Consider the following 14,081-nt stretch of genomic DNA (forward strand, 5'->3'; position numbering starts at 1 on the left):
ATTTTTGAGTTCCTCAAGCTCAGGGGTTTACCAATAAAGCATCAAGTGCTCCATATCTTTCCTGGAAATTTCCTTCCTAAGGTCTGGGGTCAAATACAGTGTGGTGGATTTTATCTCTCCATTAAACAATACTGCATATTTTGCATAAAATGATAGTCAACTTTCATGCCATATGGTTTTCCATGAGTAGATGCATTAACACAAATTCAGAATGATTACTACCTAAGAATTAATTACGTTTGGATTTTTTGAAAAACTTAACAGACAAATTCCAATATCCCCAATTATGTTTTCTTAAATTCACTTTTAAATAAAGTTTACATGTATATTGCAATTTTATAATAACAATAATAATAATTTGTAAAAATTTTATAGCTCTTTTCTGGGTACTCAAAAGGCGTAAAATGGAAGGGGGGATCTCCTCAACCACCACTAATTTGCAGCATCCACCTGTATGAATCGACGGCAGCCATATTGCGCCAGAGCGCGCACCACACACCAATTTACTGGTGGAGAGGAGACAGTGATGAAGCCAATCAGTATATGGGGATGATTAGGAGGCCATGATGGGCAGAGGCCAAGGGGCAAATTTGGTCAGGATGCTGGGGTTACACCCCTACTCTTTTTCGAAGGACGTCCAGGGATTTTTTTTTTTTAATGACCACAGAGAGTCAGGACCTCGGTTTAACGTCTCATCCGAAGGATGGTGCTCTTTGACAGTATAGTGTCCCCATCACTATACTGGGCGTTAGGATGAGCACCCCCTGCTGGATTAACTAACACCTCTTCCAGCAGCAATCTGGTTTTCTCAGGAGGTCTCCCATCCAGGTACTAACCAGGCTCAGCCCTGCTTAGCTTCAGTGGCCAACCAGTCTTGGGCTACAGGGTGATATGGCTTCTGGTTGTATTTTGAGTATTAGTTTAAACATTTACAATCTCTTTGACAAAAAATACAATTTGTTGTGACACACACACACACACACACACACACAAACAGGCGCACATATCTTTGTGGGGACTCTCCATAGACGTAATGGTTTTTATACAGTACAAACTGTACTTTCTGCATTTTTACATTTTCAAAAAAATATAATTTAGTATGTTTATTAACCCATTTCCCTCATGGGGACCACTGGCTGGTCCCCACAATGGAGGTGATCTCAGGTTTTACTATCCTTGCGGGGCCATTTGGTTCCCACAATGTAATATAAACAAACACACACACACACACACACACACACACACACACACACACACACACACACACACACACACACACATTACAGGGCTCTGTGGAATGCTTGATTCTGATTGGTCATCTAGCGGTATGTTATTCCTTGATAACAAACGCTGAAAACAGATTGCTCATCAGGGTTACTGAAGTCAGCAGCACTATACGCTTGCTAGAAACATTTTTTCCTCGTGGAAGTTTTGCGTTTGGTAAGCTAATAAAATATTAAAACTCAGTCAAATCAATATTTTGTGTAGTTATTTAATTCTGTCATCCAGAATCACGGACTCTCTCTTGTTTCGTTCAAACGCAGTTGTTGCCATTTTACGATTTTAAGATCAATATCTCTTAATCTCATGATTATCGTCCTGATCACCCTGTCGGGGTTTATTCTGTGATAACAACCGGCTGGACACATTATCCCTTACATATATAAAACCATTTAATTATAGATTGTCTCTCAAAGTCCATTCACATTGGCGCTAATTAAAGACCTTTAAAATCTTAAGCTTATGCACTAAATCACAACACTGGCTAGAAGTGACATTATCAACAGTTCCAAGAACAAAGTAGTCATAAACAGTTCTCTCTTTTTTTCAATGTTTATAAGACTTATCTTATAGAGTCAAACATAACATGTCCACCCTGTTGTCAGTTTATACTGGACATGAAAATGTTTGTTTAATTTTCTAAATAGATTTTAAATATAATAAAAATTATTTCTAAATGTTAATCTTCTGCTTGTCACGATTATGGACGGTTATGTTTTTTTTTTAGTTCCTTTTCCCATGCTCTGTTTAGTTTGGGTTTGCTGGGTTACTGATTATGTCCTTGATTGTTTCTATGATTACTTATGATTTGCACCTGTCTTTCATTATGTTTGCCTTGTATTTAGGGGCTGTTTACACCATGCCGTTTTCAACTAAAAATGGAAAACATTTCATGCATTTTGGTCATTCTATTAAACGACAACAGCATTTTGGTGGCCTTTTCAAGTTTTGAAAAAGCATAGAGTGCAAGAGTGTATATATTTAGAAAATATATTGTTATCGTCTCTGTGTAAACTTCAAAAACGTGAACTTGTGAAAACGTCGACATCATGCATATACGTATGTTCAGTCTATAGGCGCATAGTGTTTCTTTACAAAGTGATATCGCCAACTATTGGCCTGGCAGCATAACACAGGGGTTTTTCATATTTTTCGCGTATCTGTGTGAAAGCGGATTGTTTTGACAACATTGTCCACTCTATGCGAAAAAACGCAAAGGAAAAACTTTTCAGTTTTTAGTACATCATTGTCATGTAAATGTACCCTTATCCCTCTTATTTTCAGTCCCTTGTCTGTTCTCGTTTATCAGTTTAGGGGTTAGCGTTTACTTGAGTCCTGTGTTTGTCCGATTATAATAAAGACTGGGCTTCGTTATCTTAAAACCTCCCTGTGTCACAGTTTGTTTTCATTAGTCACATGGTTTCCTTTGTTCAGTTTTCCCACCACTCCTTTGTTACCATGGTCACCATCATTATGAGTTATTTGGTTCAGCTGTGTTTCATTAACAGCCTGGTCTCATTGTTAATACGTAGGTATTAATCCGTAATTTTCAAAGACAGAAAACGTACTTTTTTGTACGTCTGGATACATGCTGAAACGTATAATATGGACGTATCTGCAACGTTTAAACGTAACATTGTTACGTTTTTTTCAGCTAAAAAATGTAAACTATTTACGAATATTTCATATCATAAAGATATCTGTATAATATCCCTTTTACCATTTTATAGATTATAAATAAGATCCCTTAACCCTAACGTTACTCCCACACCTAAACATAGGCCTACCCATTTTATAGACAATATTAAAAGGATAAAACGTAACTGTTAATGGCAGGCATGTGTAGGGAAATTGCAGTTTTATTAACAATATAGCATTAAAAGATAGTTTGAGCCACTAATCCTACCCCTACCCCTAAACCTAACAATTTCGTAAAACTACGTTAGGCTACAATTAAGTTATAAAGAAAGACAGAACAGACAGACAAGTATAATCACAATAATGTATTTATTGAGAAAATGTCAAAACCGGTACCAAAAGTCGTTCACATGACGATGTGTCGCAGTCCTCTCTGGCAGTATATAATAGTTTTGTATGAGGTAACGTTACAGAGCAGAATTTAAGTTATTAATACATGAAAATGTTAATCCGGTTTCCGTTCGCTGTTCGCTCTGTGAAGGCGCGCGCGCTTCTCCATTTCAAATGTAGTACCCATAGACTGTAAAAAATAGGTAGTACCATAGGGTGTAGTACACCACAAACTTAAACACGGCATGTCGCAATCTGTGACGAAGCATGCGAGAGCCAATGAGCGTTTGATATCACTGCCGTAAAACATGTCGTAACGCTTCGGCCGCAATTTTTGAGTTTGAATTCATAGATATATACACTAGATGTCGCCTTGGGGTTCTAAACATCCGTCAAAACCGCTGCCATCTTGGAACAGGGGACTTGTCATAGGAAGTAGCTAGGTAACGCTGCTATCTCCGCCTGTACTTCGAGTTCATGGATGATGCCGGACTTTTGTGCTGCCGCGTATGGATGTTCACACGAACGAAATCTAAACCAGACAGCATGGGATTACATTTATTCTGTGGATGGTAGTAGTCAAGTTGTTTATTTTATAAGTTAAGTGTACATTTCTCTGCTTGGAGGAAGAAAATGAACTGTGATTCTCGCACAGAAAATGAACTGTGAATGTGCTGTACTCTTTAGATATTATTTGAAATAACCCTTGTGTTTAAAATGTACGATATGCAGGAGTTGATCCTCAATACCCACTTTTGGCTGTGTTGTGCTGTGTTGTTCCTAACTTTGGATTTTTTACCGATTGTACACAAACCTTTTAATGAAAAAAAAACAAACAAAAAAAACCCTGTAAACCTTGTAACCTGTAAGTACAGTCCTAATAGTATGCTTGTTCTCTCCCTGTCAATCTTCAAACAGTACATCCATGATTATTATACATAGAATTCCACAAATCGTATGTAGCCTACTACTGTATGTGTGAGTTTTGCACACGGAAGGGCTTGTTTCTTCCTTACAAACTGGGGATGAAGGTGTGGAAGGACACTAGAATTTGTGAAAATGTCAACTGTTTAAAGCCTTTCTTTAAAGTGAATTTCGTTTTGTATAAATTGTATCTTAATTTTAATCAATTTTATTCATCAACAAATTGCCTGTTAATATAATCATGGAGGCGTCCGCGCGGTCACTTGCATTGCACGTGAACTGGAGCGCATCTCATCCTAACTTAACGAAACTCAGTGTATGCCTCACACAGACATGAGAAATACATCAAATACACAAAGCTTGAATAGTCTTTAAACGAAATAATTCAAAACGAAAAAAGAAAAATGCTACTCTCTGATTACGTAATCCATTATGTGCATTTCTCTCTATAGGCGCGTTCACTATGGAGATGGCGATCGTCAACTTCATCTCTGCAGCCGAGTCGACACTGTCAGAAGTTTATTAACAAAAATCAATGCACGCGTCAACGGATTTACAAATGCACTTGTTGCTTGTTGCACGCACACATATTATGTCAAAATAAGGAGATATTATGTTGAAATAACATTATTATTAATAAAGCATCTATTAGAATATTTGATTGAATGCTGAATGTTGCGCTTGTTCAATTTAATAAAATTAAAACTTTAATTGTGATCATTAAAATAATTGAATATTAAATATTTAGTGGCCAAGTTTTGCTCATTTATATATATATATTATATAGCGATAGTTTATTCTAAGTTTACTCAAGTGGAAGAATGTGACTAATAAACTTAGGCATACTAGCACTATGCATTATATTTTGAAAAAGAAGTCATTATCTTAATATCAAAACCTTAAATTTCCTCTGGACTCAATGATAAATACATGTCTGACCGTTGGAACGAACCATAAAAACTAGAAGATCGCATTCATGACGATTTATGGTGATTTTATTTCCGTTAGACCTTTGCCTACATTGACGCTGATGCATTAAAGAGGAGGGGCTCCCCTGTTCCAAGATGGCGACTCTATTGACACATTCGTTCCAATGAACTGCCGTAGCCCAGGCGAGATCTAGTGTATATATCTATGATTTGAATTCACCACGAGCGCGGGATTTGACGTTTACGGTCTCTGCTGAGAAATGGAGATGAAGATCACTGGATAAAGGGCTGAATTTGGATCTGTTTCTTGCAAACGTATGGATTCTAAAGATTTGGATTACATCAAGTTAATAAAATGGATGTCTTTTGTGAATTTATGTTGTGTTTTAGTGAATTTTGGGTCTATAAGAGAAAACGCCTTTTGTGTCTCACGGTAATGTTAGATAAACCAAATATTACAAAATGGTTAAACGATTAAAGAAGGTATTTTAAGGTTTTAAAGTGTATTCTTGTTTAACACCATATAGGCTAATCCTCCAAAACGAGTTTGCCGCAGAAGGCACGAACAGAGCGAAATGTTATTATTTATGAGTAACTATTATAGCCTACGAGTAACGTTAAACTGTATTAATAAATGCTACTGAATAGAGTCAAAACATTAATCCCACGATTTTAATATGCATAAGTTGAATACGTACAAATTTGTACGTCGGTAAAGTTGTTTATACATAAATAAATTACGTTTTTTTGCTGTCAATTCGTAAATATTATACGTTTTAGTGCTGTAAATACGTCAGTATTATACGTTTCTGTGTGTATAAAACGTAAATAAATGTACGTATGGTAGAACTACACTTTACGTAAAAATACACACGTATTCTCATGAGATCACGTTGCCATTAATCATCCTCATTTGCGTTTGTTATACAAGTTGGTCCCTCACATCCATTCTCTGTCCGATCACTGTTGTAAATAGTGTGTGTTGCTGCCTGTTCTGCTGTCCTGTATTTTGATCATCATTAAAACCTTCGTGTTGAAAAGATACCTTCATCTTGTTCTGTCTTCCTGCAACCACCCGTGACACCGTTACACACTGCATTGTAAAAAATGTCACCTGCAGGGTGGACAAATTTCCTGGACCATATGTGAAATTTTTGGTCAAGATTAGTAGATTATACTAGCCTGAGATTCTTCCTCTAATAAGACTTAATAATTGTTGATTTAAAAAAAAAAAAAATGTTGTTTTCATAAAGGCATCATTTGTTGATTCTGTGATTCTCAAACTTTTTGACTTCAAGGCCCCCCATTGTCCACAACAATATTTGAAGGCCCTCCAATTGTTTGTGGATTTTTACAATTAATTTGATGAATTATTTAAAAAAAATGTTATTGCTATTTTTTAATCAAATTCTAATTAACATTTCACAACCTGGCAAAACAACAACAACAACAAAAACATACTCTTTATAAAAAATGCTCATGGAGTTTTAAGGAGTTTAATAATAACTCCTTAAAATCTGCATTGCTGACAGTACTCTCATAGTGTTGACATAGAACAATGAATTAGTAATTGCAATTGTTGTGATAGCCGTGTTGCCACTATCCAACTTGCAGTTATCCAAATATTTTTCGAATGAAGAAAACTAGGCGCAAGAAAAACTGAAATGAGCTTTGTGTTCTGTTCAATTATAAACCTGAAACAGAGATCCATGAAACAGAGGTCCATGATCAGAGCCGGAGCGTCAAACAGCTGAACTACTTAAATTGCTAATCTATTTCAGAATGTGTGAATCACTCGTACGAATTTGTATGAATTGGTCGTGAGATAGCATTGGAATATTTGCTATTCAATGTGATTTAAGTAGTTGAGTGTGTGTCTGAAGTCTGAAGTGGTCACATGCAGGCTAAGAACTGCTAATATACAAATATTTCCATAATGATATTTCTGCCTGATCTGACTCTTATATATGATTTTTGTTGGTGTAATGTAATGTAGTTATTTGTTCGGTAACTAAATAGTGTTTTTGACTTGAATCAAACCAGTTAATTTACTTTTTTATGCCTGACAAAACTTTTTACAGTGTCATATCTTATGGATAATTTCAGATTTGCATTGTATTTTCTCATGTTTATTTTAATTTAATAGCATACTAATACAAGATTTGTTGTATAATGTAAGCTCCTTATGACACCCTCATTAAAACAAGCTTAAAATGGATCACTGAAATGATAAACTGTTCATTCAGAAATGTCATATTACAATTCAGGGCCTAATAAATAAACATAAATGTATTATAGTATAAATATATTCACATACATAATACAATCCGAGCTGTGACTTTCAGCCAGTGTGGCATTACATTTATTTGGAATTTGAATTCTCATTTTCAAAGTTTCATCTTCAAAGAGCAGAGTGCAATAGAATGTCATTTCTAATATTTATAAAGCCTTGCACGGTATAGTTGAAATATAAGAAAACAGAACACATTATAACTAAAAGTATTAGGAAAAAGCAATACCCACATCTGACTTTAAATAGAACACAGAATTGATGTAAAAAGAAGGGTGATGACAGAAAAGCATAAAGCAGTAATCGTCCAAAATATTTAAGCTATCAAAGAGCCATTATCATTATGATTAGGATGGGCATTATGCTCCTAAATTTGTCTGTTGCAAAAATAAATGCATTTGTTGGAATGATGCAATAAAATCCTATTTAATATCTCACTCTCACATTAAACTGAACAACATCAGAATCATGAGTTTTTATTAATGCTTTTCTCATCCATTGAAATCCCATTTCATAAAATGCGCTCAGATTGGATTTGCACATTTTTGGGCTATCACTTTTTAATCATCCTCATTTGGATTGTTCATAATTGCCTTAAATGGCTTCCAGAACAACATAACCGAACTATGATAAATATCTGTTATTTTCAGACAGAGCAGGGCCTTCTAACTTGGAAAGATTAATTGGGCTAAAACAGACAAAATAATGGCTTTATACTTCCTCTGCTGCAAGGGCAAATTTAAAAGGAATAGTTCATCCAAAATAAATATTCAGTTTATTATATTATATTATATTATATTATATTATATTATATTATATTATATTATATTATATTATATTATATTATATTATATTATATTATATTATTTCCCCGGTATCAGCACTAGAACTGTTTCACCATTTGTATCACTCTGCCTGCAGTGACTGTCATGGTGGTCAAGCAATCCACCATTTTTTTTAATTTTTTTTATTTTTATTTTTTAGACCTGAAATATGTAACTCATATACAGTATACACATAGTGCCTATTTTACAATTTGTTTAGACACTTTCTCATATGTGAGCTCCAGAACGTCAGCGGCCGTTCATCGCTCATGTACTCGTGAGAACAGCTTCATCTCTGCCAGTCCTTTGGGAATTTGCTACTTACGTAGATAGTGGTGAAACATGAGACATAATTCATCTTTGGTCTTATTAATCTATTACTTGGTCCAGATCAACCCATTTGATTCCGAGCTTAAATCATGTAGTGTAGGCCCTACTAGAGCGCTGCTTTTGTACGTTTGTTTGCTTGTGTTTATTTCCTATTGTCTTTCATAATGGCTATTGTTGTTCATTTAAATATAATTGTTAAATAAATATTATTGTATATAAATCATATGCCATATTTGCTATTGAGAAAGGGTCCATTAGTGATTGTGATTTCGATTTCATGTGACAGTTACTTTATTATGCCAAATGACAGCGGCAAAGAATGTCTTTATGAGTGACTAGTTGTAAACAAGGAAGTTGTTTTAGCACTGTCATGGGAAATCTTTGAGAAGGACAAAGTTATTGCTTTCCACAGCAAACATTCAAACTGATTTTGTGATTAGGAATATACTGTAACATTTAAATGAAGAATATCAGCTAGATGCAGGTAATGGACTCGCTTAGTCGATCTCACTCTCATAATACTCTACTACTCTACATAATATAATAAGCTTCAATGAAGCGACTCAGCGTTACTTTGTTGCTAGTTCTAAATTTACGTTTTAGAATTAGTAACAGAGGCTTGGGTTCAATTGTTAAACTGTCAACTTGACATTTGAATCTGTGGCGGAAGGAAGCAGTTCTGCACAAAAGAGTGTTTTAAAGACACTCTGTTGTTGTTTCTTATTTATTTACTCATGTGTGCCATCAATCTGTTGTATAAACGCAATATCACACTCGCAGCCGTGCAATATGGCTGTATATCAGCACACTGTGATTACCGATGGCCGAATCACAGCCATGCTGAAATACAACCATATCACACTTCTACTCATGTGATATAGCTCATATAATATAATATAATATAATATAATATAATATAATATAATATAATATAATATAATATAATATAATATAATATAATATATTTGTTTTTAACCATTTGTTTTTAATTGTTCATTCCGAGCACAAGACTGTGTTCTATGTGTTCCATGTCTGCCTTGCTCTCCTTGTTAACACGTATCCCAAGGTGCCTGCTCATGCACTGAGATACGATTCAATGTAGCGGTCAGGTCAGGTGATCTCTCTTTAGAGATTTATTGTGCACGGACCAAAAGCACAAAAGGCACAGCCGCTGTGTTACAGCAGCTGGCGTAATTCTGCCTCCTAACAATCACTCTCCAACAGTCTATACCAACAGTCTATACCCCATTCTAAACCATCTTTTTCCACGATGCTCAGGGAAGTCAGGTTAAATAAAAATCGTTAGATGTAAAATAATAAACAAGAAACAACAACCTTTGATGACTGTCATCGGTATTTATCATTACTGGAGTGTTAAGTTGTACTGAGTATATGTGTGGCCCCGGGGATTGAACAACTGGCAATTTCATTCTCAGAGGGTATTGTTGTTGTTTTTTTTTTTTACTCAAGATCTTGTTCCTCACACTCACCCAATAGTGAAAGAACTAGATGTACAGCATGCTTTGCATTGCATGCTGTAATGTAGGAGAACATGATTACTTTAAGAACTGTTAACTGAAAGGTTCTTTTGGAAACCAAAATGTTTTTTTTTTTTCTATGGCATCACTGTGAAAAAACCCTTTGTGGTTCTATATAGAGCCCTAGAACTCTTGACTCAATTATAAAGAACCCTTTATGCCAAAAAGGTTCAATGAGAAATGTCTTAAATGATTGCATAATACTTTTGATTTATTTATTTTTTTATTGTAAAAGCTGTTTAACTAACAAAATTAAATTACTATCAAAAATGAATTAAAAAGCGAAGGAAACTAGAAATATATTGTTAAAAACATTGAACACCCAATTGTACTTCTGACGTAAGTAAGTGTGTTATAGTCCCCCTAATTGGCGTCCTGCAGGTTCCTGACTTTCTCATATGGTGAAATAATTAGGTAGCCTATGTTCTCACTTATATTTCTCCAGAGATGATCTAAGACTTTATTTACAGTGGGGAGAACAATTATTTGATACACTGCCGATTTTGCAGGTTTTCCTACTTACAAAGTATGTCGAGGTCTGTCATTTTTATCATAGGTACTCTTCAACTGTGAGAGACGGAATCTAAACAAGTAATAAAAACTCAGTGAGTGTTTTAGCGCAATTTTCTCACGTCATGGGATCACAACACTAAGAGATAGTAAATCTTTTCCTGGATTTTTTTTGTGCATTCCCGAGATTAGACCTTCCTTAACATAATGCCGAAAACTCGAAGTCTCTAGGTCAGGGGTCGGCAAGTAACTTTGGTCGCGGGCCAATATTTTTTTAGCCAGTAGATGGCGGGCCAGCTACACAGAGTAGGCCTGGATACAAATTAAATACTCTTATATAGGCCTATGATCGCGGAATATGATGGGTCCGTCACGTCCGTGGATCATTCGTTCAATCGTTTTTTTGTTTTGTTTTTTTTTAAATTAAAACCAAAAAATAAAAAGATGAAAAACGACTTGTTTTTCCATTATTTATTTCCTGAAAACAAAAAACAAAAAAAAAAACGAATAACGATGGGTTTTTTGATTGTGCTCAGATAAGGAGACAAGGAAATCATTTTAAACAGATCAAGTAGCCTACTATTGTGGTAACAGATTACAGCCATTTTAATAAAGGTGCATGTGAATAGCAATCATGCCTCATTCGCTTACAGTCCGACTTTTGAACTTTATTCCTTTTTTATTGTTATTATTTATTCGGGACACACACCTAAGGTTTAAGAAGGTCTGCGCGGGACTGTTTTTTCCGTCCCGCTCCCACAAGGTTCTATTCAGCAACCGCTTAAAATACACTCGGTGTTCACCCGCTTTATTTCCTGACCTGACGGTCCGCAAAATTTATCTCACATTCAAATGTCTCTAACGGAAAGAGAGAGATTAAGTAGCCTATAACAATTATAAATGGCTATACAAAAATTGTGTTCGTGTCAACATAAAATATTATTTTAACATTGTAGCCTACTGTCAGCAGAGAAAAAAAATGCCACAGGAAAAATGTATGAAATATAAATAACATAGATTGAATAGGACAAAGCCCACTCAAATTTCAAAGCAACATAAACGAAAATCATATTGCCCTACTGAGAAATGAAGTAGGCTATTTTCTGCCGAACTATTTCAAACATCCTTGCAAAAAAAGAATGTTGTTGACTGACAATGGTTTCAGTACCAAACAGCTCCTCAGAGGTGTACAGGTGGTCAGAATTAAGTGCGGATACGCTGTCAAAAGATGTTGGAAGTGGGCTATTGTCAGTCAGACCGCCCGCTCCGTCCAAAGTACACCAGACTTCTGACCGCTACCGTCTTTTGACGCGCGAATGCACACAAAGTGGTCAAGCATATAACTAGACGCGGCAGGCGCGAATTTGACGCACTATTCGCGGCCGGTGTGAACGCACAGTTATAGCCTACTTTAAAATGTAATCCCGCGCCGCATGACGGTGAAATCGCCGCGCGACTACGGCTTTTCTCAAGTATTGGAAGAGTTTTGTGCAGCATTTAAATTTTAGGACTTCCAAAATAATCCGGCGGGCCAGAACATATTGCTGGCGGGCCAGTTTTGGCTCGCGGGCCGCCAGTTGTCGTTCCCTGCTCTAGGTGGTCTGGTTGAGAAGTAGATAGAAGTGCAAGATTGGTGCGCACAGACAGAACAGAAATCATGAGTTAACAATCGCAATTTTGTCCGGTGGAAAATTGCGCTAAAAATCCAGAAAATCTCATTGTATGATTTTTAAATAATTAATTTGCATTTTATTGCATGACATAAGTATTTGATCACCTACTGTACCAACCAGTAAGAATTCCGGATCTCACAGACCTGTTAGTTTTTCTTTAAGAAGCCCTCCTGTTCTCCACTCAATACCTGTATTAACTGCACCTGTTTGAACTCGTTACCTGTATAAAAGACACCTGTCCACACACTCAATCAAACAGACTCCAACCTCTTCACAATGGCCAAGACCAGAGAGCTCTGTAAGGACATCAGGGATAAAATTGTAGACCTGCACAAGGCTGGGATGGGCTACAGGACAATAGGCAAGCAGCTTGGTGAGAAGGCAACAACTGTTGGCGCAATTATTAGAAAATGGAAGAAGTTCAAGATGACGGTCAATATCCCTCGGTCTGGGGCACCATGCAAGATCTCACCTTGTGGGGCATCAATGATCATGAGGAAGGTGAGGGATCAGCCCAGAACTACATGGCAGGACCTGGTCAATGACCTGAAGAGAGCTGGGACCACAGTCTCAAAGAAAACCATTAGTAACACACTAGGATTAAAATCCTGCAGCGCACACAAGGTCCCCCTGCTCAAGCCAGCGCATGTCCAGGCCCGTCTGAAGTTTGCCAAAGACCATCTGGATGATCCAGAGGAGGAATGGGAGAAGGTCATGTGGTCTGATGAGACAAAAATAGAGCTTTTTGGTCTAAACTCCACTCGCCGTGTTTGGAGGAAGAAGAAGGATGAGTACAACCCCAAGAACACCATCCCAACCGTGAAGCATGGAGGTGGAAACATCATTCTTTGGGGATGCTTTTCTGCAAAGGGGACAGGACGACTGCACCGTATTGAGGGGAGGCTGGATGGGGCCATGTATCGCAAGATCTTGGCCAGCAACCTCCTTTCCTCAGTAAGAGCATTGAAGATGGGTCGTGGCTGGGTCTTCCAGCATGACAGCGACCCGAAACACACAGCCAGGGCAACTAAGGAGTGGCTCAATAAGAAGCATCTCAAGGTCCTGGAGTGGCCTAGCCAGTCTCCAGACCTGAACCCAATAGAAAATCTTTGGAGGGAGCTGAAAGTCAATATTGCACAGCGACAGCCCCAAAACCTGAAGGATCTGGAGAAGGTCTGTATGGAGGAGTGGGCCAAAATGCTGCAGTGTGGGACCCCTGCTGCAGTGTGTGCAAACCTGGTCAAGATCTACAGGAAATGTATGATCTCTGTAATTGCAAACAAATGTTTCTGAACCAAATATTAAGTTCTGCTTTTCTGATGTATCAAATACTTATGTCATGTAATAAAATGCAAATTAATTACTTAAAAATCATACAATGTGATTTTCTGGATTTTTGTTTTAGATTCCGTCACTCACAGTTGAAGAGTACCTATGATAAAAATTACAGACTTCTACATGCTTTGTAAGTGGGAAAACCTGCAAAATTGGCAGTGTGTCAAATACTTGTTCTCACCACTGTATGTTCAAACTCGATCTTTATTACCTTAAAACATCTCTTAATAAACCTTTAATGCACACCAAGAGGGGTCCTGTCCATAAAATGATGATTTACTTCCTCATGGCAAGTTTCTGTGTAATATAAGCCCGGCTCTCACATTTAGCACCAATCAATGCTGTTATAGCAAAAAGATTAACCCTCCTTTGGCTAACTACTGGCAATGGGCCTATTCCGAGGATGATTGTCAGAGTGT

The sequence above is a fragment of the Scardinius erythrophthalmus genome (assembly GCF_964197995.2).
Source record: "Scardinius erythrophthalmus genome assembly, chromosome: 12".
Taxonomy (NCBI): Eukaryota; Metazoa; Chordata; class Actinopteri; order Cypriniformes; family Leuciscidae; genus Scardinius; species Scardinius erythrophthalmus.